The following is a 25,973-nucleotide window of genomic DNA, read 5'->3' on the forward strand; positions in this document are numbered from 1 at the left end:
GACACTAATGACTTCTGGATCTTTCTGTTTTGAGTATAATGCAAAAATTACCTCAGATTATTCAAATCTGAGATAACAGTAGGACCCCCATTGTATCTCTGTAGAGAAAAGGAAGATACATACACCCAGCTAAAACGCTTGACAAGAACTCAAGGGAGATCAGCAGGTCTAAATAGCCAAACCTAGCAAAGTACACATTCCAGTCAGGAGCAAGAGATAACCTGCATGGAAGGTTTCTTGAAGTAGCACCCTTTTTTTTCACAGATTACCCATACTATTGGGATGGGTTTTGTACCACCTACAGGAGAGTTACCCTTAACCTAATGGAGCTGTGGGCACACCCTCTGGGTTAACATCACCTGTGATTTTCACAGGAATCTTATTTAGGCCTTTGTACCTTAGGTCTTTGTGTATGTCAGTGGGATCAGAACTCGTGATAGGCTCAACTCCCTTCCAGCAGTAAGTAAGTACAAAACTTTACTAGCTCGCTGTGCTCAATTCAGTAAATATTTTTGGTATTGAGAATATTGATTTACTAGTGAAGCTTATGTGGTCAGATCAATTTCTTCCCTGGGAAAGAGACTGGAGAATTTGAATTTGCCTTTTCACTTCCTGAAAGGTCTAACAGTGCATCTAATATTTTGCAGACTTCGTTCTTTTCTTTTACAACAAATACGCTTCCAGGGTCACTTACTAATTTATTATCTCTGAAATATAATTAGTGCAATTAGTACTGGAGATGCATGGAAAAACACAGATGTTGGCCTTGTCTTTTCCTTTCAGTTCTATGGTTGAAAATGCTTTTATTCTTGTCCCAGCAAAAAATTCTGGTGTTTTTAGTCATGCCATTCACTATGCAGTCAAGCAGTCTTGATGACAATCATCATTCCTCTTACTTTATCAGCTGCTAACACTTGGATCACAGGAACTCTGCTGCTGTCCTTCTTAAGGAATGCAGTGCAGCTGTGCCATTGGTCTAGGGTGGGAATTCATCCTTGTTATGTAGGTGCTAATTAATTCAAATTTTAATGTCCTACTACATATGCAGATGAGTGTTCAGGTGATGGTTGATAATTACTTTGAGCAAGATGAGGAGCAAAAGGAAATGGTTTCTGCCAGTATGAAATTAGTTCTTGAGGCAGATCCAGTTACATACATGGTACAATGTATTTGTAGGGGATGTTATGAATGGGGTGTGTGACTTCATACGATGTGTTCCTTAAAGTGAGGTTCAAAATAATCCTTTCCAAAGGTATATAAATACTGGAAAACCATATTTAATTTTCTTACATTTTATACTTCAGTGAACTTTAACTATTTGAGAATGTGAATAATTATATTGTTCATGAGATAGGAGAAGAAGCAGAACTCTACTCATCTTGGCATACCATGCACATAAGATTATTTGTTTACAAGTAAACTCAGCTTCCCTATGTCTTTTTTTTAATGGAAAAGAGATTAAAAATTTTTGATTTCAGACATCAGATACAGTTTCAATGGAAAACTTCTGTACCACATTTGTCTCTGGATAATTTGGGGTTTTCTAGTTAAACTACAGAGATACTAGGAACCATTCCGTTTGGCTGATCAAGATTAGATAATGAATAAAGAAAGAAATAATCAAAGCAAACTGTTTAGAAATACTGATTTTGAAAAGTCAGAAGTATGCTTAATTAAGTAAATATTTCACTGCCATAAACTTCCAATGGTTTCCCTATTCTGTTATCTGCAACATTCTAAGCAGTAACACAGAATTCAAGAGAAAACTGAAAACATGTAGTAACCAATTAAAAATAGGAAAAAATATTAAACCAAAAACGTAGGTCTAAAATCCAAAAAATTTTTAATATTTATTAAAATTATTAATATTTATTTAAAAATATTAAAATATTATTTATTAAAATATTTATTTTAAAAATGTAAACTGAAGTGTTTAGGTATTTCCAAAGTTTTCAGTTTTCAGAAGAGCATTGCTAGCAAATTTCACATTTGGAATTCATGCACCAAGGAATGATGAATGCTATACAGTTCTTTTCTGGTATTTGGAACTTTGCTTGTTTAGATGCATGTGTATGTATATATACATATATGTTTATATTTTTAGCATTAATGCTTTCTTCAGAATACCCCAGGAAAGGAGAGTTTTTACAGGGGCCTACACAAATTCCTCAAACCTCCCCTAAAAAAAAAAACCCTTGACACTACACATCATCCCAGACAGCAAAAGCCAAGATGCAACATAATGAAAAAATAATTGCATAAGTTCAGGAGGGGAGAATGAACTCCCTAGGTCAAGTACAAGATAACAGCTACATTTGCTAAAAAAATTAGAAGGCAACAAAAGCACTGTGAGAAATCATTGTTAAAGTGATAATGCTGTCAGAATGAAACAAAAATTTCAGTGCATTAGCATCAAACTAGCCAGCCCTAAATTGTGTGATAACTATACTTGACATAAATATTAGTCTCGACAGCTGTAACAAAGTGGTCATTTATTTAAATTTTTTTTTAACAATCAAATTTTCTGAAAACACCAGAGTGTGAATTATCAATATTCAAGTTCAAAGGTGGCCTGCAAGTAGAGCTACCTAGCAGAATTGGGCCAAAATATTAAATCTGTCATTTTGCTGAGCTGAATTAGGGTTATTTTCCATAACTTGAAAACACTGAGACTTTGAGTGTACCGCTTGGTCTGGAGTTGCAAAATGTCAGGAACAATATGACAAACCAATAAGTACTAACACAAGATGTATAGAAGGGTGGGGAGACTTTTAGTGGTTGGAGAGGAAGCATTTGTTCCTAATAAATTAATTAGCTGAACCACAGACAGTGATATCAGAGAGCTGCTGATTGACATTCTTTCTTCATGTGCCTCCTCCCCAGTTTCCTTTCACACTCTCCCTTCACTCATTTCCCCCTAGTCTTCATTCCTGAATGCAGGGCTTTGGAGTGCACATCTACTTGTCCCTTTTCTCCTGCCTGGTGTTCCCCTTCGGCTCTGCCTGCCTGACATCCTCATTCTCTTTGTCTTCTCATGGTGAAATTCTGCTGTGCCACAGGGGTGACTCCCCTGGCACTGCTTTTATCTGAATGGTTTGCAGAGGAAAAAATTCCTGTAAATCATTACCATGGTCCTCCCTTCAGGAGGAGTTCCTTTGTTGCCTGTTGTCGATTGTGATGTTGTGTCTAGACTTGAGCACTAATCCTGAGGATGCTCTTTGCCTGCCTGGCTCGCCCCAGTGATCCCATGGACTCAAACAGCAGTTTTGTGCGATTAAGAATAGTGAAATCTGGCCTTTCATCTTTGTCTGTTAAATACAAAAGATAGTCCTTCTAGTTATATAGTGCTTTCGGGAAGCTATCAGAGGAAAAACATCTAGCAGCAACCATTTCCTGATCTACAAGTTAAAAAAAAAAAAATAAATAAAATTCATTCCCATCTCGTCCTGATTAAACTTCAATTTGAACTTGTCCTGGCCAGAAAATGAATGGTCTGTGGTGTCTGGATTTTTGCCTACTTGAAAAAGCTTGTGTGTGTGTGACTGTGTGTGTGTAGGAATATGATTTATGAAAGTATTGATTTTTTTGTTAAATAATGAATTAGATGTCCTACCACAATATTATTTATCAAACTTTTTTGTCATATAATTAAATTGTCACATAATGGATTGCAGCCATATAGATTCATTAAATATTAAAACCTACATATGACACAGTCCACTTTTCCTTTAGCTAACAACACAATTCCTCTGTTCCTTTCCATTAAGGTCAACAACAGCTGTTCCTTAACTTTACCATAGAAGTTGTAGCTTCATTTTACCAAGGTTAGGAAATAGAAGGTGAGCAAAGTCACGAGGTTTGTAAGTTTACTTATTTTCAGTTTGGAAGCTGATTCTTGGTGATCTTAAGTCTGTTCAATAAACTTTAATTGTAAAAACTAATGGAGCTTTTTGCCATGGGGTTGCTCCATCAGTTCCCTCCAGGTGTGAAATGAGCAAGTCTGCTGAGCTGTAATAGAATGGCTAGAGTCAAATCTGGGTTCCTGTTGTGGAGAGAAATATTTATTTGATGTCTCTGTTTGACTAAATTCTTAGTCTGTAAGCAGGGAGCAAGAAAAGGACTCGAGAGAAATATTTTCTCTTGGTATAATTTTGAATAATACAAGGTGACGAGGAAAAAAAGTGTTCACCACCATCTCAAATGGACCTCTTAATGGAATTTAAAATATATTAAAATTGGGATGTTTTAATCCACACTGGAAGAGAAGTATGTACATAAACTGTCAAGTAACAATAATTAGAAATTGTGTTTGAGAAAGAGAGGAGGAAGTCATCAACTGTAATTGCATCCAATGAAAGGCATTAAGACCCCTTTCAAGAATGAGTTCTCATTCAAAAAAGGACTAAACAATCTCTATCAGAAGATAATGTTTTTAGAATATGTTCTTTGCAGTATAAAGTATAATACATTACTGCACTCAAGTGCAGAATTATCTTCATCTAAGGGTGACCCTAGTGATCTCCCATCTGGCAGTAGTACTTCTGAGTAATCATTAGAAACATAAAAAAGCAACAACCAAGTCAGAACAAAAAGAAGCCCTCAATCTAGACATTTTTTAATATGAATTTCTACCCTAGACATTTATGATAATAAAGAAATTTCTTGTTTTGAGGGAGTACTGCACTGTCCAGGTGTAGTCAATATGCTGAGGTCAAATTTCTTCGTGCTGCTTGTTTGGTGCTGCATGATGTGAGAATTGAAAACGCAGCTTGACATTTCCCAAAAATAGGGTTGCTTAAAATTTTTGAACCCCTGATGCCACACTATGGCATGTTGTTGTTTTTTTTTTTTTCCCATGTCATAAATTTTACAAGCAGTCTGATTATTGCATTCCCAATATTATTTAATTTTCTTCTGCCTTCAAAGTTCATTATCATTTATGAGATTGTGACTTGAACTTTAATTACTTGTAACAGGAGTCTCACTAGGGATTTAAAACAAACTAATTTTGCACTCTACCTTTAGGGAAAGGAGCATGACCAAACTTTAATATACACTGTGGAGTAGGAAATGTATATGGTAAAGCTGACTGCTTTTAAGTGCCTTGGGTGGCATTCCTCCTACTTTTACGAGTCTACAACCTGTCTGTCTGTCTGAACTAGTTACCTGAAGTTCCTTTCTAGTCAAGAAGGATAAATAGGCAGCTCCAGGAGACAAAATCGATTTATTTGCCCTCTTTAGAATGGCTCCATTGGTTTTAAATAAAGTCTAGACTGCTAAGTAGTTCTAGACCAAATACATGTACTCTGTGGTTTTGTTGTAGGTCTGCCATCTTAGCCAAAATAAATCCAGTTTTAGAATACAAGACTGAAGCAGACAGGATAATCCAGGCAAGCATATATCCTGCCCCCCACCAGTTTAGTAAAAAATCTAGCAGTTTGAAAAATGATGATTTCAGTTCCACAAACTAAAAATATAGGGATTGCTAGACTGTGTAAATGTTGTGTGAGTTTGTTGTGTTGTTTGGGGTTTTTTTCTGAAAATCCAGGACAGATTTTTCATGAGTTGCATGATTCTGCCAAAAGGGTTCTAAAAAGAGCAACTGTACCCAGAATAGGAATCCTGTGCTTTTGTAAAGGTGTATATATTCATATAATCATGAAGGTCAGAAAATACCTCTAAGATCATTGAGTCCAAACATTAATTTAGCACAATTGTGAATTACTTAAGTCATGGAAAGGCCAGTAGTTTGTGGTCAAAATTAGGAACTCGTTAGGCATTTCTTAGCTGTAACGTGAGATCTGTATCATCTCCTTTCTTGATGTGTTTTGCTGAGTGTTTTATCCTTTCCTAGAAGTGACTAATATATATAGTTTCAGTGTATAAGGCTAATACTCATTGCTATCTAGTGATGCACAAAAACTTGAATATTCTGACATTTCAAATATGTACTTTGCTTTTGCGTAGTACTCAGTAAAATAATAAGTGGCCTTGTTAAAAAGCATGAAATTTATTTTCCAGTTTCTTCTCTGGGGTTTTTGTTGTTGGTTTTGTTTGTTTGTTTGTTTGTTTGTTTTTGGGGATTTGTTTTTTTTTTGTTTTTATTTTGGTTTTTTTGTGTTTTTTTTTTGTTTGTTTGTTTTTCTTTTTTAATGCTTCAATGCTTGTATTTTACATGACCTGTTCTCAGTAAGCTTCTGGAAAATCTTGAATCAAGGCTGACAGTTTTCCAGTAAATGACTATTCAGATGAGATATAGTCAGTCTTAAATGTAAGAAGCTAACATTTTTCAGAAGGATTTCATAATTCTCTTCACTCAGCGATTTGGAAGATATTGCTGCTGCCCACTCTGGTGTGACTGCAAAAGCCTTATGAGTATTTTAATATGTCTCTCTCTTTTTTTTGTTCCTTTTTTATCTGTTAACATTCACAACTGTACACCAGAGCAGATTCCCATATGTGAAAACAGTGGTGAATTTTTTCAGCTGCTAGATATGAACTTTTTGCCTAGGTTTAAATTAGATATTAGGAAGAAATTATTTGCTGGGGATGGGCGGGGGTGAGGATAAGGCACTGGAACAAGTTGCCCAGAGAAGCTGTGGGCATCCCATCTCTGCAAGTGTTCAAGGCCAGGCTGGATGGGGCTCTGAGCAACATGGGGGTAGTGGAAAGTGTCCCTGCCCATGGCAGGGGGATTGGAACTCGATGATCTTTAAGGTCTCTTCAAACCCAAACCAGACTGTAATTCTATGATCTTTGGTGGTAGCTGGTTCTTTCTTTGAGAAATAATTGAACAGAAAGGGACAAATGGCTGAAAGAAATAAACACTGTCCTTTAAACAGTGTTTTCAGATACAGATTTTTTTTTCTCACCTATTTCCATTTGTAGTTTTTAAACGTTATTATTCCTTCTCACTTCATGTCCCTCTAACTTCTGACCTAATGTATGCTACCCTCAAAACACTGCCAGATATTTTTTCTAATGTTGCAGTGACTCCTTTTTTAACTGAAGGATAATCGGCACCTGCAGCAACTTTTCTCCTACACAATACACAGCTCTGCAGAGTATGAAGCACATGCTGCTTTATGAGATTTATGTGCCAGCACAGGTGAAATTTGAATTTTCTGGGATGAGTGCTGTAGAGGGTGAAGTCATCAGAGGAAGCATGGCGCAACCAGAACCTTAATTAAGGCAGTATGAGAAAGGGAGGAGGTGACCCTTCAGAATGTTTTTAAACTTCTCCTGTGGCCTGTCTCATTGCTGCAGTGCTGAGGGCACGTGGGACATGCTGCAGGCATTGGGAGGGAAAAGGGGAAGGTGGGGGCATGGGGATAGGGTGGTTCCACTGCCTTCAAACCCTTCTGTGGCTGGGGCACGGGATTCCTGCATCCCACCTTGCTCCCTCCCATGCTGCAAGCCCCTCGCTGATGGGTTTCCTTGCAGTGCCTTTGCAGGGCAGTGGCAGAACCAGCGCTCATCAGCCAGGCTGCTGAACTGTGAACTACAATTAGCAAACACTCTCTCAAAAAACCAAGATGAGAAATGGGGACATGGAAGCATTATAATCTATTGTGGGGACTCCTAAGAGTAAATGAATTTTCCCAATTAATCCACAGGACACTGATGTATGTGCCAGGTTCTCAATTTTTAATTTAATATTTAATTTTAATCTAATATTTAATTTTAATCTTGGTTTTGTTTCTGTTCTCTTGAAATAGCCTGCTTAAAAGTAAAATGTGTTTTGAGTATATTTTTCATTGTATTCTACTACTGGCTGTTCCTTTGGTAAATGAATGTTAGAATTGACTTTTTGAGATGTTTACTGCTAAATCATTAAAGATCACACTTTGCCCATTAGATACCTGGCAAGCATGGTATTAGATAAATATAAATAGACAATTATTTTCCATTGCCATTAGAGTCTAAAGCATCGACTGCTTCATTGAAGTTGCTGTAGTAGGTGATGGGGTAGATAATTTTAGCATCTCTTTTTGTCGGATTTCTTTATCCTGTCACTTTCAATTGATGCTAAGTAGTGTGGAGTACATAAACACCAGTTCTTAATACATCCGAAAAAATCTGTAATCTAAATTCCATAGGGAGCAAAATTATTAACTTTCTTGTATTTTTTGCTACACCACATACATTTTTTTTTTTTTTTAGATGTTACAGTATGCTGGTAAGTGTGGTTTGGGGGTATTCTTTGTATGCTGCTTATTGTCTAGTGGTATTCAATGATGTGGAACATTTGTTGGAAAACACATGTGTAAGAATTACTCTAGAAGGTTTCCTAGACCAGAATTTTGCCCTTGGCTTATTGTTTGAGAATTGATGGAAAAACATATGGACATGTATCAGTATGTGCATGGATAATTTCAAGTGTTGCTTCACACTTGAAGTGTGAGTCAATCTATTATGCAAAAAATGACACTTTTGATGAGGCCAGAAATGCCAGTGGGAGAATAGTGATATTTTATTAATCATTCTCCTTTTCTTGTAATTATTCCTGTAATAAAAATTTTTAAGAGAACATGAAAAAATCATCTATGAAAGATAATCTTACCCAGAAAAGATTTAGAGCATAAAATTAGGATTCATTTATGATGTGTAATTTTAAAACATTTTCAAAAGCATTGTGAGAAACCGAAAAGCTTAAGTACAAAAATACCATTTAAAGGGTGTCAGTGCCATGCATGCATAGTTTCCACATTTCCCACCCCATACTCCTATATTAGTGCTTTTATTTTTCTGAAACAGGTAAAGCAACCTACACTGCATTCAAACAAAGATACTGATCAACCTTCAGTTTTTGGTGAGCAGAGAAAATTTTGTAAGAGGAAACTACTGAAGAGTGGTATTTAAGCCACTCTTTTCCCAGAGATTCTCTTTCTTTTGGTACTTCAATAATTAGATGTCAAGCTTCAGGTACCACAAGAATGATTCCCAGATGTCTCCACAAGTGTATAGAAATGTAAAATACATGGGAGTATACTGCAGACATTTGTACTGTTTCTCTGGTTTTCTTCCATTGCTTACATTTTTAGTATAATTCTGGAACCCTTTTGGTTATAACAGTTCATTTGATCCCATGCTGATTTCTGACCTGATAATAGTAGGATAGGGAACCTGCCAAAATCATCACATTGAGGTGGAGGTAGGTAGAAGCTCCTCAGGCTATTGTGTTTTCAGTGAGATTTTTACTGTCAGCACATCAGGATGGGATCTGGACTCTTGCCTTTTTAGCAGGCTTTGAGTTTGTGATTTAAAAGTTGAGTGAAATAATAAACCATGAAGATAATTATGGTCTATATTTTTGGGTTCTGTGTAAGAAGCAATATATTCCTGTACCACCCACAGAGATGCACAGTGTGAAAAACATGTCTCAGAGCTGGGTTTCTTTTGTTGGTGGTGGTTTTTTTCATCTGCCACATTTGTCCCATCTGCTGGGACCTATCCTGGCTGGCTCTTTGAGGTGGAAGAGGATCTGTTTTATCTGGTCATATTCAAAGTGGGGTTTTTGGGACATACACAACCACATTTTTACTCTTCCTTTTACAGAGAATTAAAAACACTTGTGTCTCTAGAAATACCTTATAAATAAGACTCATATAATCTACTTACAGCAGCAGCATTTAGGCTTTGTGTTGAATTGCACAACTCATTAGTGAGGTAAAAGACTTTAGCTCAAAAAAAGGTGTTGATTATGCAGAGGCTGCTCACAGGCATACATTTCTTCCATGATGAGTCTTTTCATGACTGCACAGCCCATGACGATGTGAGCACAATGACACACATACAGGATTCTTTACACCACCTTAACCATCTCCTACATCTTTTGGCAATTATTTTAGTGCTATTTTTACAGTTACTTTTTAGTTTTCATTCCTCTTGATTAGTTTAATTGATACTGCATTATTTTGTTTCATGTGATTTTCATCTAATTTCTCTTCCTGAGCTTTGTCCCTATTTACATAAACATCAGCTGATTCCAAAGACTATATTTTGGCTGTGTTACCAAGGTCAGTGTGATCTCCCCCTGCCATTGTTCCAGTCCTCGAGCCTTTGGTTATATTTTCTCTCCCCCATCCAGCTGAGGAGGGGAGAGAAGCTTTGGTGGACGCCTAGCATCTAGCCAGAGTCAATATGCCACATTTTGAAATCAGAGAAATCTTCAAAAGGCATCACTAAGATCTACATCAGTGGGCATGTCAGAAATCTTAAAATGGTTTCATTATTCTGTAGGGTCCAGAAGTTGTTGACTTCTTCCTTTTGAAAATCTAGGCAAAACGTGATTTACAATATCCTGTAATTTTTGTCAAGGAAGTATTTCAAAGGGAGATGTCTCTAGTCAGGAAAGGGGGCTGTTCTGCAGATGTGTAGAACAGAGCAATTCTATGTCCCTTGCAAAGATATTGCACCAAGACAAGAGGAGTTCATGTTAGCTTAGCAGATCTGAGGCCTCCTCAAAGTTTTCAGAAGTGATTCTAAATTTACATCAGTATAAATGACTAGTTCTTGAATTGTAATGAGGTGGTATTAGAAGACATTTATGCAGTCATATGAGTGGAAAATATTTTAAAAGCCCTAATCTTTAAATTGGGTAGAAATATTGCTCTTAGCCCCATGGTTTTAGTTTCAGAAAGCATGGAAAAATATTTCCAAGGGACATGGTAGATCCCATCACAAATGTACAGACAATAAGTTTTGCATTTCAACACAAATTCCCAACCTGTACCTCAAATAGAGATGAGTTCATTGTACCCAGCGATCGAATCTGTTGCTGGACTGAGCTTTTAATGTTATACTTTTTTAATTGACTGTTGAATAAATTAAGCATTATAATTATTTAGGAAACTGAATTGGAATTACTTCATTATCTAAACCTTTTCTAATAATGGAAATTGCAATCTTAAATCACCTAGTTTCTCTTGAAAATCTTGCCAAGTCCTTCAATACCTGAAGAAAAGTGGAGAAAGGTAGATGAGACTTCGAATTGCCAGTGCCTTTGACATAGTTTTGGAAGTCGCCCATGCCTTTTACATGACCACTCTGTTACATTCTGAGAAAAGAAGAAACAGTTTCTGCTGCTTTTGTGAAGGAATAGAATCTGTAGCTGTCATGGCAAGAGAGCTCTTGGCTCTTCTGCCATTCTGAAGAACGACTGCAGTACGAGTTTGTACTTTCTTCAGTCCATCAGGATATAAATACATTAACTTCCTAGTTGATATTTCAAACTGTGTATTCCATTTTTTTTTTTTTTTGAAAATATTCCTGGGTTATTTTTCCTTTCTAATAAATAATTTTATTATTCTCATGCAACTACTGTAAGATTCTCCAGTGGTGTTAGACTCCCATGTGTATATGTCAGGGTTTTTTTTTTAGGGTAATAATTTGATTTTGATTAGTTAGAAGGAAATTGTATTTTTTTAAAAAAAATATGTTTAGATATACACAGAGTGGAGGGCTGGTTGCTTGCTGTTTGTTTGTGTGGTTTTGGAATAAGGAGTTCAAAATCAATAATCAGAATTTAAAGTTCACTAACATGACTTGCTTTCAAATCTAATCAAATGAAACAACAGTAGAAGTAAAGAAATTATATTGTTGTTCTGGTGACGTGACTAAAGATATTTCCCTATTATTCCAAGGCAGCAATAGAATGACACTTCTTCTAATTACTAGTGGCATAGAGGAAGGAAAAATACCCATCTGCAATTTTCTTCCTTAGTTATATGGATTTCCAACATGTCACACAGATGATCAGTGAAAATGCTGGTGTTCAGTAATGATATTCAGCACTTCAAGGGTTTGCACAGATATGTTAATAATCCCATTAATCTTCTTCCTTTACATGGAAATCTGCAGCCCAGATGTTGCATCATTTGCAAATCTTGCAATTAAAACATTTTATAACTTGCAGTTCTCCAAAGGGGCAGTAGACTGGAAAATGGGTAAAATTGCTTGGCTAGTACATTACCATGGCAACACACTGACCTCCGTTCAATTAGTTACAACTGAAGATCCAGCTATTAATTATAATGGTCAGAGAAGGATATAATCTGAATCTCCTTTTACCTTTTTAATATGGACATTTCTCACTTGCCATAAATCTCTGACTTTAAGAGACAAAGCTCCAGACCTGAAGCATTAAAAGTGATAGTGCTGAAATACTGATGGAAAGTGGAGGACAGTAAAGGAATCTCATTTATCAGCTGTAGTCAAGGTACTACTTTACTACTTTTTGTAGTCTAAGCATCCTGTCAGGCAAGCTTCAAAGTGAATATTCGTTATTGCTCATTTTAGCTATTGAAATCTACGTTACGTGTGCCAGCAATTATCTCTCACTTTAGAAAGCTGCTGTTAATTAGGGCCAAACTAATCACCATGGGACTTGTGGAAACAGATAGATGTCTCCTTTTGACAGAGTTTTACATTTTGCTGTAGCAAAGTTATTATTTTCTTGGCATGCTATCAAATAAGAGTTATCTGTTAATTATAGAAGGCACTCCACTTTCTGACACGGGAGCAGTCCGTGTATAGTCAGACAGCAGCGCTCTGGCTGGGCAGCAAATTCTTTGGAATAGGGTCATTTTTGGGAGCTTGTGCAAGCTACAGCGGCTCCCCACATCACATTCACTCCAAAAAATGCAAATCCTAAACCTGTGAGGTATTGAAAATTTCAGGAGATTTGTGTCCTTTTAATTTATTTTCTTGTTAGCTTTCTGTTTAGCTCTACACTGCACTAAGCAAACAGAAGACCAGGTACTCTGCACAGTGTGTTCTTCCTTCCCCTTGTACAATATGTTCAATATTCATGTAATCAATGCTGATGTGATTAGGGGGTTGAAATGCTTTCATTCTGTTTTCCTTTTTTTTTTTTTTTTTTTTTTATTTTTCCTTTTTTTAACACTGACCTGATAATTACAAAAGAAAGGCAGGGAGTGAGTAGTAGGATTGCCTGGCTGGGAATAACAGGTCAAAATCACTTGGCTGGGCAAAAGTTTAGCTAAATGCAAGGGCCTGACAAAATATGGAATTCCTCTTGGACTGACTTCCAGCAGTTCTGGATTATAACCATATAGATTAAAGTGTGCACTTTAAACATGTCTCCCTTATGCAATAACGACCAAGAAATCCCACCCCAGAAGGTATTTGTGCATTTTTTATGACAGTCATACCCTTCACAGATGGCAAGTGTATAAATTGTATCCTGGTTTTTCAGCCCTGTGCAGGACCCTGGTTGAAACTAGAGGCAAAGAGCAGTGTGATACCAAAGAGTCACTGAAATTATTTTGAGGTGGTTCCTATGCAAGATGTCAATTTGCACCAATTTGCCCCCAAAAAATGCCAGTGAAATCTTCTCAGCAATCATAATCGCTTTGCACTGAGCGGTGGGCAATCACATCAGGTTCAGAACTCCTTTTAGCACATTGGTTATGGAGCTCTGACTGTTTATTGTTGGGGTTCTTTCCCTCTCTCCTCCTCAGCCCTTTCCTGCAATCCCACAAGGAATTTAATTGTGCAGGTAACCTCACTGCCTGGATCTCCTTTGCAGTTATTTAGGGAAGCATATCAAGAGAGAGATGATAAATTGATAAAGTACCTTGTTTATCACAGGCATTCCCTTATGTATTTAACAGAATACAGTCATTGCATAGTAGATAGTTCAAAGATGCAGATCCAGCATTATTCATTTTTAAACAGTCTTCAGATTATTTGTGATCCAGGAGTGAATACAGAGACTGAAACTTTCCATTCTTTTATTTTTTGTTCTCCCACTAATAGATTTTTGCGCTATGTGCACGGGATTTTTTGTTTGTTTTTTTGGTTTCTATTTTTTGTTTGTTTTCTTTTGGTTATTTTTTTTTCCTTTATAATTCACATTTAACTCCTTCTCCATCAAAACTCATTCTATACCCCTATCAGGATATCTGAACAAAACTAACTCTGATCTTCTTAGACTGATTTTGATAACATGCTCTTTCTTAGTTGTTTTTTGTTGGTTTGTTTTTTTTTTTTTTTTTTAATGAAAGTAAATAGTGAAATTCAGAAAAATTTGCATCTACTCTGAGGGAAAGACACACACCTACTCCAAAATGTAAGTTACCACATATATGAGGCACTCACATAGAAGAAGAGCTTTAGACAGTCTGGTGAGGTAGGGAGGGAAGGGGTCTGGGGGTAGAAGTTTGAGAACAGAAAGAACATAATTATAAAAAACCCCTTTGAACCACAGTAAGGCCATTTCTCTGCTTTGCACCATAATCCTCAGCTTTTCTTTGCAAAAGTACATCTGTACAATTTTCTTTATGCTGTGTAGGCTCATACAGCTGCCATTTGACTGCATATGGAGAAGAATTTATGTTCTGATCACAGTAATAGGTTTCAGAGGGTGGTGTCTGGCAATAGGTAAATTTACTGTTATTAAATTTCAGTGAGTCCACGAATTTACCATTATATGTAAGTTATTTCTGCCTACTGCTACTTGAGTTTAATGTTTTCCTCTTTTTCCATGAGAGATACATGTTCTGATTGAATTAATTTTCTCCATGTTCCCTAAAACATGAGTCTGGGCTATCTGAACACTTGAAACACATCTAGTTTACATTTAATCAATACCTTTTCGAGCACTTAAGTGTTTTCCATGATGTCCCTTTAGCAATCTGTTTGAAGCCAATAAACCTACCCAGTGTTTCTTTTTCAATGGGTAATTTTGTAAACCTTGTCTTTTACAGGAGAGTAGCTGAGACATAGAATCATAGAGGGGTTTGGGTTAGGAGGGACCTTTAAAGACCACCTGGCCCACCTTACAAGGAAAGCAAGATTACTTTGATTTTCCTGTAGTAGTTCTAAAAACAAAGATGAGGAAGATGGGCAGATGAAGAAAACTGGAGGATATACAGGAATATCACTTAAAAACAGTTGCCACAACTCAAAAGTATAGCAGTTTTGTGTAAAGAATATATATCACAATAGCTATATGGCCTGATTTCTCTCTTTACATCCAATTCTCTTTAATTCATTTTTACAGTTTCAGCTGCATATAAAGAACATCCCAGTCCATCAAAATAAGGTACATTTGGGATCCAGGAGAAAAAAATTGGCTAGGCCCTATAATTTTCTCACATACCTGCTTCTTATTTATTTTCTGTGGCATAATTATATGGGTGCTCACTTGAATAACTGCTTCAAATATTGTATTTCTAAGGAAGGACATGGTTGTACTGCTGTATCTTTATATTCTTCATAATTTCTCTCTAAATTCTTTGTCAGTCTGGAAGGTAGACTTCAAAGGGTCTTTCTTTTATAACAAATAGATGGAGAAAACTTTGTCATCTGTCCGTGCAGATAAAAGGCATAGCACAGCCTTTTCCATGTGGTTTATTTCCCTCCTTTCCTCCCTTGTCTCTTTTCTTCCCAAACAGAATGGCTTGGGCTCTTCTGCCTGCTGACAGTGGCTCTTGATTCATGATAATCCCTGAAATTATCCCTGGGTATTTTCTGGGTGCATCTGGTTGGCAGAGGGCAAATGTATGTGAAGAGAGTGTCAGCAATGTGTACCATCACATCCTGGTGCTAGTTTGTCATCATGGGTGTAGCTAAACAGTTTTATCATCCATATCCATATGAGAGACTGCAGTAGGCACAGCCTCTGCTCCAGCCACAAATGAAGTGGCAGGACACTATAAAAGCTGTGTGGTAATCCCAGCACAGCCAAAATAGATATATGCTGAATATCCAGAAGGCTTATTATTTCAGGCTCCAGGATTGCACTTATATTTTCACAGGACTTCTGGTTTCAAGTTGGCTTATGTTCTATTAGCTGAGGAGGCATAGCTCTCTTGCATCTGCCTGGAGAATGCCATCTGCTGCTGTCTTGTCCTTAGCAGATCTAGTAGCAATAGTCGTGTGTGGTTTTACACAGAGTGAAATCCTCACCCCAGAAACCTCTTTTTGGAGTGCAGGTTCAATTTTGTGCCAACACAGGTGAATGAGTCTAGGAGGCTGAGTTTTGTTAATCAGTGGGAATGTGATGCCATAAAGTAATAAAGGGATTTTTTTTTTCTCTAGCATTTATCACAAGTATATAGTAAAAAATGCTTGCATGCAGTGTGACTGCAGGTATATGCATATGCATGCACACATGCCTACAAACATGTGTGTAAGTGTAAGATATGTACGCTGAAGACTCTATTTTTTAGAACTCCAGACTGTACCACTTGCAGATAAGTTAGTTGAGGACAAGGGTGCTGAAATCATTTTGCCCTGAAGAGAGGGTTTTAGCAGGAACAGAATTCTTTGTGGCATATGGTGGGTGGGCTTTGTAATACCTATATGATACAGTTTGTCCTGTGGCTGCCCCTGTTGCATGATTCATTCGTGTGCAGGAAATAGAGTTGGCCAGTTGCTCAGAAATACATCAGAATACCTTTTGCTTTCTCTGTCAAGAATATGATATTCCAATTTAACTAGCCCTTGGTCACTCCATGAGGAGAGGAAGGGCTCTTCTTGCAAGCCTGTAGTGGTGGGGTGGACTCTGGAAGTCTGCAGTTCCAAGCTGTTTCTATCCACAGCTGAGCACTACACAGAACACAGGAAAAGAGACACGTGTGTGTGTGTAGGGGAAATATTATTAAATTATACATTATAAAATGCTTTACTGTAAAATTACTTCCAATGGTTTTGATTTTTTTTTCCTCCCCCAAACAAAATGAACTTAGGATCTAAAACTTATGTTATGACAAAACTAAAATCAGAAGAAAAAGTCAACTTTGTTAGGAAAGGTTGACGTGCTGTGACCCAAATGTCTAACCTGATATTTCTCTCATTGTAGTCACCCTACAGGCATTATCAAAGCAATTTAAACTACTGTATATCTAATTTGCACTGACATAATTAGAACATTAGTAAACTTGACTATCTAGTCATTGCAAGTCATCATTTGCGTACGAGATGAAGTTAGAGCACTATGAAGGCTCTGACACTTCAAGGCATGATAAACTAGAAGTTAATTTTTTAGAACATTGCAATTTACAAAAAACGTTATTTTATTTTTTTTTTAACCTGTGCCGCAGACATCCCTACAATATGATCCCATGTCTGCTGAAGCTTTGACATTGAAGCATTGTAAAGTGAACCAAAAAGACAACACCGAGCAGAGAGTTGTGTTTGGCATACAAAATAGTCCCCTTGCTAGATCAAACTGCCACACATCATTCCCTGTACATCAGTAGACATAGCTTAGTCCCATCAATAGTTTACTGACCTGTGCTGTGATAACATTTCCATCTCTGGAGTGCACATTTTGCAAGTCCATTTACTGGGGGGTGGGGGAAGGGGAGATGACGCTTATGCTGCTTGTCGGAGCGTACCGGGAGTATTGATTGGGCACAGAGCTCTCCCCTCTGACTGATTGCCACCCCTCATGCGTGCACGGTCTCTGAACTTTGTCGTAGCTGGGTAAAGGGAACAGTTTCCAGTGAGATCAGCCAGGTCTCGGGAAAACAAACATCAGCCAAATTGAACAAAAAAAAAAATATAAATAATGAAAGAAGTCCTTGACATTGCCACAGTGCACTCAATAGTCACAGACAGGCTCAGTTCTGTTGCAGGCTGTTTGACTAAGAATGCAAAAGACTGTTTGAGACAATAAAAATTTTAACATCTTGTCACACACTTCATTCCAGAACAACTGTCCTTCCTGCTAGCCTCAGGTCAGCACTAAAAGTGAAAGGTCAGAATGCCAATTAACTTATCTTCCTGACAAAAAACCCACTCAGCTCAGGGATATTATGTAGCTCAATATTTTATTAATGTAGGATGGCTTTGATCTGCATTTACTTTCTGAACCTATACTGACTTTTCTTTAAATTATTTTATTAATTATTCATATAATTAGAAATCAACCATTAGTTAGAAATAAAGATTTTTGGAGTTTGTTTTTATGTTTGTCACATCTTCATTGTAAAAGGTGACCCCAAGCAATATGAACTGTTAGCCATTAAGTCAGTTTGCTTTCTTTTCTTTTGATTTGGTGGCTGAAAAGATTATTGTAATATTATACACTAAACAAATTATGGGAAAAAATATTTTAATATTGTACAGCATCATATTCTGAGATTAATTTTCTGAATTAATAGTAATTTACAAGTGCCATAAAAAGTTAGCAGGGAGACTAAAGAGCTATGGATATGCAAAAACACAGCTTGGTTATGTGAAAGTAAAGTGTTTGAATATTCTCTGCCCCTCAGCTGGAAGTTTTCCAGAGGTTCCTAATGAAATCTTGTACATAATATCAGAAATTATTCCTCTGAGGTTTTCCTTACTCTCTACCTTTTCCTGTATTTTCTCCTCTCATACAGATATCTAAGGTCTGTTGAAGGTCCCTGCCTTTGACTATGAAAGCAGTCACTTGCACTCCTAAGCCATCTACATTCATGGGTGTATTCCTGATTTGGGGGAAGTTATTTTTGTTTCTGGGGTTTTCTGGTGCTCGTTGGCTAAGTTTTTCAGGAATAAGAAATGCTTTAACCAAATCACTTCATTTTTCACACTGAAATAGTGCTGACATAAAAGATTTTTCCTGGCTCTCTTCCATGCACGTGGGATACCCACACCCATCATGCTGCAAACCCAGAGCATTGCCAGTATGGAAGTGCTCTGTCACCCATTTCAGCCTTCTCTGGCAGAAAGAGGTACCTGGTCATGCTCTCTATAGATGACCACTTCTTCCTAATAAAGATTGTCCAATAATCTATTCAGCATGGCAGCCTTAGAGTCTTAAATTCTGTCTTTAAAAAGGTTTTTCTTCTGCATGGATTTTGCTGTTCTTGTGGATAAGCCGACAGCCGAGATGCAGCTGAAGCCAATGGCCCTTGAGCTGCTCCACATCGGTTGCTCAGGCACAGCCTTACAACTGGGTGTAAGGCTTCAAGTACAAAACAGATTGTAACCATAAGGAGAAAAAGGAAAATGCTAAAACTTTTAGGAGGATATTGATCTTTATTCTCTTCATCTGTTTTTTAGCCTGCCTTCTCCCCTTCCCCAGAAGCTGCAAGTGCAAGTGGCGTTCCCTGCCTTGCACATCAACTCTTTTGCAATGTCTCATGGGGAGAAACATGCAGCCAAACTCACCACTTGGTTCCTTATGGACATGTACTCGGTGAAGCTCAGCCCTGTTTTGCCATGGCAGACCTCTTTTATTCAGCTTCTCAGCTACCAGCTGTCCCTTGGCCCTCCAAAAAGATGACTTAACTCTGTGACCTATCATTGACTTTAAATCATTCTGATGGGAAGAGTAAAGCTTTTCGAGAAGGGCTTTAAATAGTTCCTCAGAAATTGCTCTTAAGCAAACAAGCTGTGTCCAGGTAAGTATTTGAACTGAGACACCAAGGCTGAATGGCTGTTCTGGAACTGAGAATCCAAGATTGCCTCCAAAGAGAGGCAGTTCCATATCATATGAAGTAGAATTTCATTGCTCTAGTCTCTCTCTCATTTGAATGAGCTGTCCCCACTACTAAAATACCATTGGAAAGAAATGAAATTCTCTTCTTCTCTACTGATAGAACTCTTGAACTACTTGAGGCATTTAACCTCTTGTTTAAGAGTTTAGGACTGGGTTGGAATATCAAATGAAGTTCTTCGCCATTTGACAGAAACATTCATGTTTAATTAAAATTTGTAGATAACTAGAAACATACAAATATTAACTATCCACAATGCTCAAAGTGTTGGGGAATTAAGGTGAGGTTTAATCCTATGTGAACTTCCTGCAGTCTTCTTTGCAAAACAAATAATGCCATCTTTTTGTTTGTTCATTCAATAAAAGGTATCTTTTTACATCTAGTGTTAGATTGTATTTTATCAAAACTGATTTTGTAGCATCATACACTGAGGTAGATGAAGTTGGTTTATAAGAGTTTATATAATCTAAACAGGCAAGAACAAACAAAGATTATTTTGTCTCATTGGTGAAATGTGATGAATTCCTTTCCTTTCTAGTGGAATTCCTTAATTATATAGCTTGTAATTTTTCTCCCTTTATTTTATTTTTTGATTAAACTGTGACATTTATTACCAAAGACTTTGGCTTCATCTCTCTACAGCTTGCTTTCCAGGGAATTTGCACTATTCTTTAAACTCTGTTTTCAAGAAAATATAAAATATGCATACATTCCCTGGCAAATCAGTGTTCAATTGCAAAAGCTATCTTAGTAATCAAGTGATGGATTGGCTCCATGAAAGAACCAAATTAGATAAAATGACAAGAATTTATGCAATTTTTTTAAAAAATTAAAGCTCTTTTTTTGAAATAATAATAAAAAAATCTTCATCTGAAAATATAATGTGCCCTTAGGATGTGATACTGAATGACTTAAATTTCAGAATGACAGAATAATCAATATAATAACTCCTTCCTCATAAACAGCTCCAAAGGTATGAGGAAGTGTTTATAAGAGGAATGTATTTCCATCAGTTTTTTTCCTGTAGGGCAAAAACAGGGTTAATATATTTAGAAAAAATTTATTTTCTTTGCTGTCAACAAAAATATAGTACAGTAATTGCTAGCATTTCCTTATTCTTCGTAATGAAAACGACACCTGTCGGCACAGTTGGACAGCATTACTAAAAAACAAAAAAGTTGAAACTTGTTTTAGTGTTCTGGCTCTGTTGTGTTTAATTACATTATGTCCTAGACCCAGAGTCATCAGTGAGGACCCTGTGGTACTTAAGGCTTTGAAACAGCTACAGCAACATCAGAACCCCATTTATGGTTGCTTGGTTTCCTGTAGGGGAAGGCATTTACTGAGCAGGGTGTAATTTCTGGTTTGGAAAAGGGGGTGAGGTAAACATGGCTGAAAGTTCTGGCTGAATTGATTGAGTACTTATGTAGCCAAGAAATGGAAAAGGATAGGGGAAAAAAATCCCCAAACATGCAACACACTTAATTTCACTCTTTCTTAGGTGGAACTTGGAGTTTTTTCTTTATTTTCTTGTTCTAAATGATGTTCTTGAAAATAATCCAAATACAGTTTTCCCATGTCCAAAAAGTGAGGTCAACAGACAAGGTGCAAATTCAGCTATGTTTGCCTCATTTGCCTTTGAAGTGGTAGTGTTTATTTCCAAGTTCAAACACAAGTAAGCAAACTTGACTTGTGGGATGTACATTCTGGTGGTGTCTTGTTTTATTTTTTTCTTTCTTAAATTTCCATCAGGATTTTTAAGTATTTTCCCAATATAAACTTGGAAAGGCCAAAACCAGCAAGGTGATAACTCATATTGCCCTGTGGGTGTCTGCAGCTACCCCTGCTCAAGTTCTGCCTTCCTGCCTGGGAGCAAACTGTGGCTTAAAGCTTTTTAAGAACTCCACCAGCTGTGATTGTACAGCTGCAATGGTAGCACAGGTGTGATGCATTCCTCCTAGCAGGGAAGGCAGAGCTGGCTGGATAGGACATTGCAGCACACGCTTACCAGCGGCCAACACTCTGTAGCCTAGCAGAAGCTGGCCACCCAGATATGAGCAAAAAGTAGATTTCCCTATGACCTGGTAAGAGGAAAGAAGAATTTCACATTCCAGGTGAAGGTTCTGGGGTGGCTGACTGCCTAGAAAATGAGCTAAACCAGTGCACATCTCAGGTGCTTTGGCCTGCCCTTCTCTCTGGATGCCCCTCTAATCTCTTGTGGGTCCAGAGTGGGTGTGACAGATGGTTTAGACTGTGGTATCCAACTCACTCCAGGCAAACCTTCCTTGCCAAAGGCCCAGTAGGCTCAGTTCTCTAGGTGGCTACTGCCTGTCTTCGGAAACACGTAAATAATTAATGAATTAGGAAATTCAATATAATACATGCAGCAGGCTTGCAAAGTTTTTCAGGTTTTTATTTTAATTTACAGATTGTGCTGATAACCATCGAATAAAATATTGCAGCTCATACAAGACATTAATTCTGCTCTCTTAAGATGCTGTTTGCTCAAGAAAGCTCAAACTGGATGCAGCAGCATCTGTTTTTCAGTTCTGCTTTCATCTAATTTTACAGCTGGATTGTCTGAGCCACAAGAAGGTCAAATGATTTGCCCTAACTCTGCCTATGAATTTATGGCATATGTTTGACAATCAGAGCCCATATGCTTGCCAAAAGTGTGTTAAACATTTTAAATGTATGGTTTGAAATGATGCTTTTTTTACTAGGAAAAAGTATGGCTAATAAAGTGATTTTGTTGTTGTTGTTGTTCTGCTAAATTAGCAAGAATAAACAGATAACAGCAGTGATTTGTCAGATAGTAAATGACAGTGCTGATTGTAAAAAGTTTACTGATATTTTCTTCTTTCTGCTGCAGACTTAATAAAGATCTTTTTCCTATTATTATTACTACTATTATTAATATTAATATTATTATTATTACTGGCAAATTTTACCCCATAGCACAAAAAAAAAAAATCAATTCACTTCTAGCTGTTGTATTTTGAATGCAAACCCAGCACTATTCAACATGGTGAAAACAACTGTGAAATAATTCACATTTCATAACATTGCTTTTGGGAACCTTCATACACACAAAAAGTGGACAAAGTGGCAGAATATTTCTTTAACATTTTCTTTTTCTCTTTCTTTTTTCATCTTTTTTTTTTAGGTTCCCCAGTGGGTTTTGGCTGGAGTAGATTTTCTACCCAGTGGCTTGTATGGGGCTGTGTTTTGGATCTGTGCTGAACACAGGGTTGGTAATATAGACATGTTCCTGTCATTGCTGAGCAGGGCTTGCACAGAGCCAAGGCTGCCTCTGCTTTTTGTACTGCCACACTCTATGGGGAGGCTGGGAGAAGGCACAGCCAGGACAGGTGACCCAAACTGACCAGAGGGATATTCCAGACCATATGGCATCAGGTTCACTGTATAAAGTGGGGGAAAGAAGGAGGAATGGAGGCACATTTGCAGTGATGCCATTTGTCTTCCCAAATCACTGTTGTGTGTTATGGAGCCTTGTGCTCCTGGAGATGGCCGAACACCTGCATGCCCATGGGAAGCAGTGAATGGATTCCTTGTTTTGCTTTGCTTCTGTGCCCAACTTTTACTTTCCCTGTTAAACTGTCTTGATCTCAGCCCATGAGTTCCTTCTTGTACCATCCTAATTCTCTCCCTGATCCTGCTGGTGTGTGAGTGAGCAGCTATGTGGGGTTTGGCTGATGGCTGCAGTTAAACCACAACAGTAAAGAAGACTAGGAAAGTGCAGAAAAGTATTTCAAGCTATCAAACTTCTTCTGAGAATGAATTAATCCACATCTGTTTTGCATTTATTACATAAACCTTATTAACTGGGCATGGGGAGAGCCTTTCTGCTTACCCAGGGTCACCATGGAGGTCGGGTGACACAGGGTCCATGGGGCTGGTGGTCACATCCTTAGCTGGTGAGCTGAGGAGCAGCAATGTGCAGGCTCTCTCCAGGGTTACCCTGGACACAGTGGGTGATTAGAGGCCAACTGGGATTAATTTAAGATAAAATCCAGCCATCCTGACCAGCTGGGGCTTGAGTTAGCCTTGACACCTTGTTCTGAACAACAGTTCATTATCTCAGGTATTATGACAGTACTGGTGCTGAGCTTTACCTTCCCATAGGTACCCCTGGCTTAGATTTTCATGCTTTATACTCACTTAGTGAAATTTTTTCTTTTCAAGTTACTGGAAAGTATAGCATGGATTGCACTCTCTTTAAGAAATTTCTCTTTCCATAGGTTTCAGAAGTGTCCTCAAGCCAGTTGAGCATGGCTTCCTTTTTGGAATAACTTGTTTTCCAGCAAGTCGAATGATACAACTTTACCAGTGTTCAGCAGATGTCTGTTCTGGCCATGTTCCCCATTTCCCCTTGGTCTGAAACCAGTGGCTTAGGGAGGGTATTTTAAAGTGCTGTCAGTGTGTTTGGTGCCACTGAGAAGTGTTCACAAAGTCAGACTGACTGGTGTCAGTGGTGTGTACTGAACCAGCTTTCACTCACAGAAAGAGTGCTCCATGTATGGATATATATGTATTATATAGTATATATTTCACTATATATTATATAGTGAAATACCTCCTGGCCCCCAAAGGAATATTATTGTAAGAATTTGGAAGGCCCTACTGCAGTCAACCTTGTGCCTTAAGCTGTGTTGTGCTGTGTTGGGATTGAAGGTCTGGCTGCAAATGGATGTGCCCGGTGGCTTCATTCAGAGGAGAGCGGTTTAGCTTGTTGTCTTATATTCATCTTTGTGGAGGTGATTGGCAGTTCATAATTTTCAATTTATCTCAACAAAAGGACATGCTAAGCAGCTCCCAAATGCTCAGTAAGATGCCCCTAAAGCTGCTAAGGATGGTGAGGCAGTACAGACCTGGAGGGGTGCAAGGACCAGAGCTCTGCTTGGTGCAGCTCTTCACACCCTTGGCTGTAAACGGGCTTCTCCTGCCTCACTGGAAAACACAAGACTCTTGCACTTCTAATTTGAAGTATAAACCCAAGGTTTTTCTTCGTGCTGGGGCCTTCACTTTGTATGGGTTTGTTGTTTATGCTTTTAATAGGATTTGAGACTTTTAGTTCCGTTCAGCCCTTTTCTAGAAAAAACAATTGTTGCTTAAAATTGGGCTTATTCTTCAACTGATGAATGCTATTCTAAAACATTTATAAGGAAAAATTTACATATATTTCCTTTTTTTCTTTTTTCAGGCAAACTCTTCACCTAGTGTATCCTTCAGAAACCCTTAAATTCCCTCTAAGTACTGGTTACTCAGTTTAATAATTTGGTATTTTGTGAAACTGGATCCTCCTTTTGATACTTTGGAGGTGTCATACTTATTATTTAGTAAGAATGCTGTCACTGAGAATATTTAAGATTCCACTTTGTCTCATTATCGTGCAATTCACATTTATATGGTGATTTAAAAAAAATCTTAGTACAGAACACTTTCCAGTTTTGCTTTCAAAGATTTTGGCAATCTCCTAGCAATATCAAGTCAGGTTTATTAGTGAAGATTTTCTAGTAAAAAAAAAAAAAAAAAAAAGGAAGTAAAATCATCTTGTATCTTGGGCTAGGCACATTTTTTTGAACTCTAATAAATGTGTATTTAAGTGCAAATCCTCTGAAATCAAATGCCGTACATAGGCTAGTTTTTCAAAGGAAGCTGTTGAAGTTGCTGAGAGCACATTTTTAAAAGCTCTCCAGGAAATTCAACTTATGGTAATCTTACAAAAAAGTTCTGTTTGAAGGTGATTTTGGGTCACTTGGTGAGGATGGAGCTATTTTGAGATATTTGCTTTTTAACCTGCTTGACATGAAGATGTGGAGTGTGGCATTGCTTTGATAGCAGGGCAGAAGAATGTCTCTGTAACACCTGCTGATCTCTCACTGTTCCCTTCAGCTATCTCTGTGTATTTAAAATACAGTGTTTTTCAAAGAGCAGGCTCTGGTTTTTAGCAAAAACTATCCTATGATTTAAAATAAATAGCTATACCACACAACAAATCTAGCTGCTTTACATCCTTGTGGAGTCAAAATGATATACAAGACTGACATTAAAGGTTTCAAGCTGTTTAGGAAAAAAAATTCACCAATATATGTTTATTTTCAGATCACACTATTAAAAAAAAAAATAAGAGCCACATTACTGTTTTTAAATTACAATTTTGGCTATTACAAACTTAAGTGTATTAAGCAAATTAAATGGTTTGGATTTTGAGACAAGGGAAGAGCTTATCATAGGAGTTGCAGTTCTTTAATTCCAAAAGCCAGAGCAATTGAGATACAGGCTCCATTTAATTAGAAATTATGAGGTGGATAAAATGAGCAGAATAGAAGGATTTCCTTTCCACTTATCCATTTCTAATAAATACATGTTTTGACAGCAGTAATGCTGTCTTAAATAGTTAATGTTACATGAAACTTCCATCTTATTTGTGTGGGTTGTTCTCACTATATTGAGGAGCCTCCAAGATGCCAGATAGAACAAGGATATATG

The 25,973-nt window shown here is 37.5% G+C and overlaps 1 long non-coding RNA gene across 2 annotated transcripts; it reads left to right on the plus strand.

Moving 5' to 3' along the window:
• Nucleotides 1-418: 418 nt before the first annotated feature.
• On the plus strand, nucleotides 419-25,480 carry LOC138119884 (uncharacterized). Of its 2 annotated transcripts, XR_011155650.1 has the most exons (4): nucleotides 419-463; nucleotides 3,768-3,839; nucleotides 24,685-24,702; nucleotides 25,296-25,480. It is a non-coding gene; the product is annotated as an uncharacterized lncRNA (long non-coding RNA). The 2 variants fall into 2 exon arrangements; XR_011155652.1 differs by lacking the exon at nucleotides 3,768-3,839.
• The last annotated feature ends 493 nt before the right edge of the window (nucleotides 25,481-25,973 follow it).

This window comes from Aphelocoma coerulescens, chromosome 1, assembly GCF_041296385.1.
Source record: "Aphelocoma coerulescens isolate FSJ_1873_10779 chromosome 1, UR_Acoe_1.0, whole genome shotgun sequence".
NCBI classification, from domain to species: Eukaryota; Metazoa; Chordata; class Aves; order Passeriformes; family Corvidae; genus Aphelocoma; species Aphelocoma coerulescens.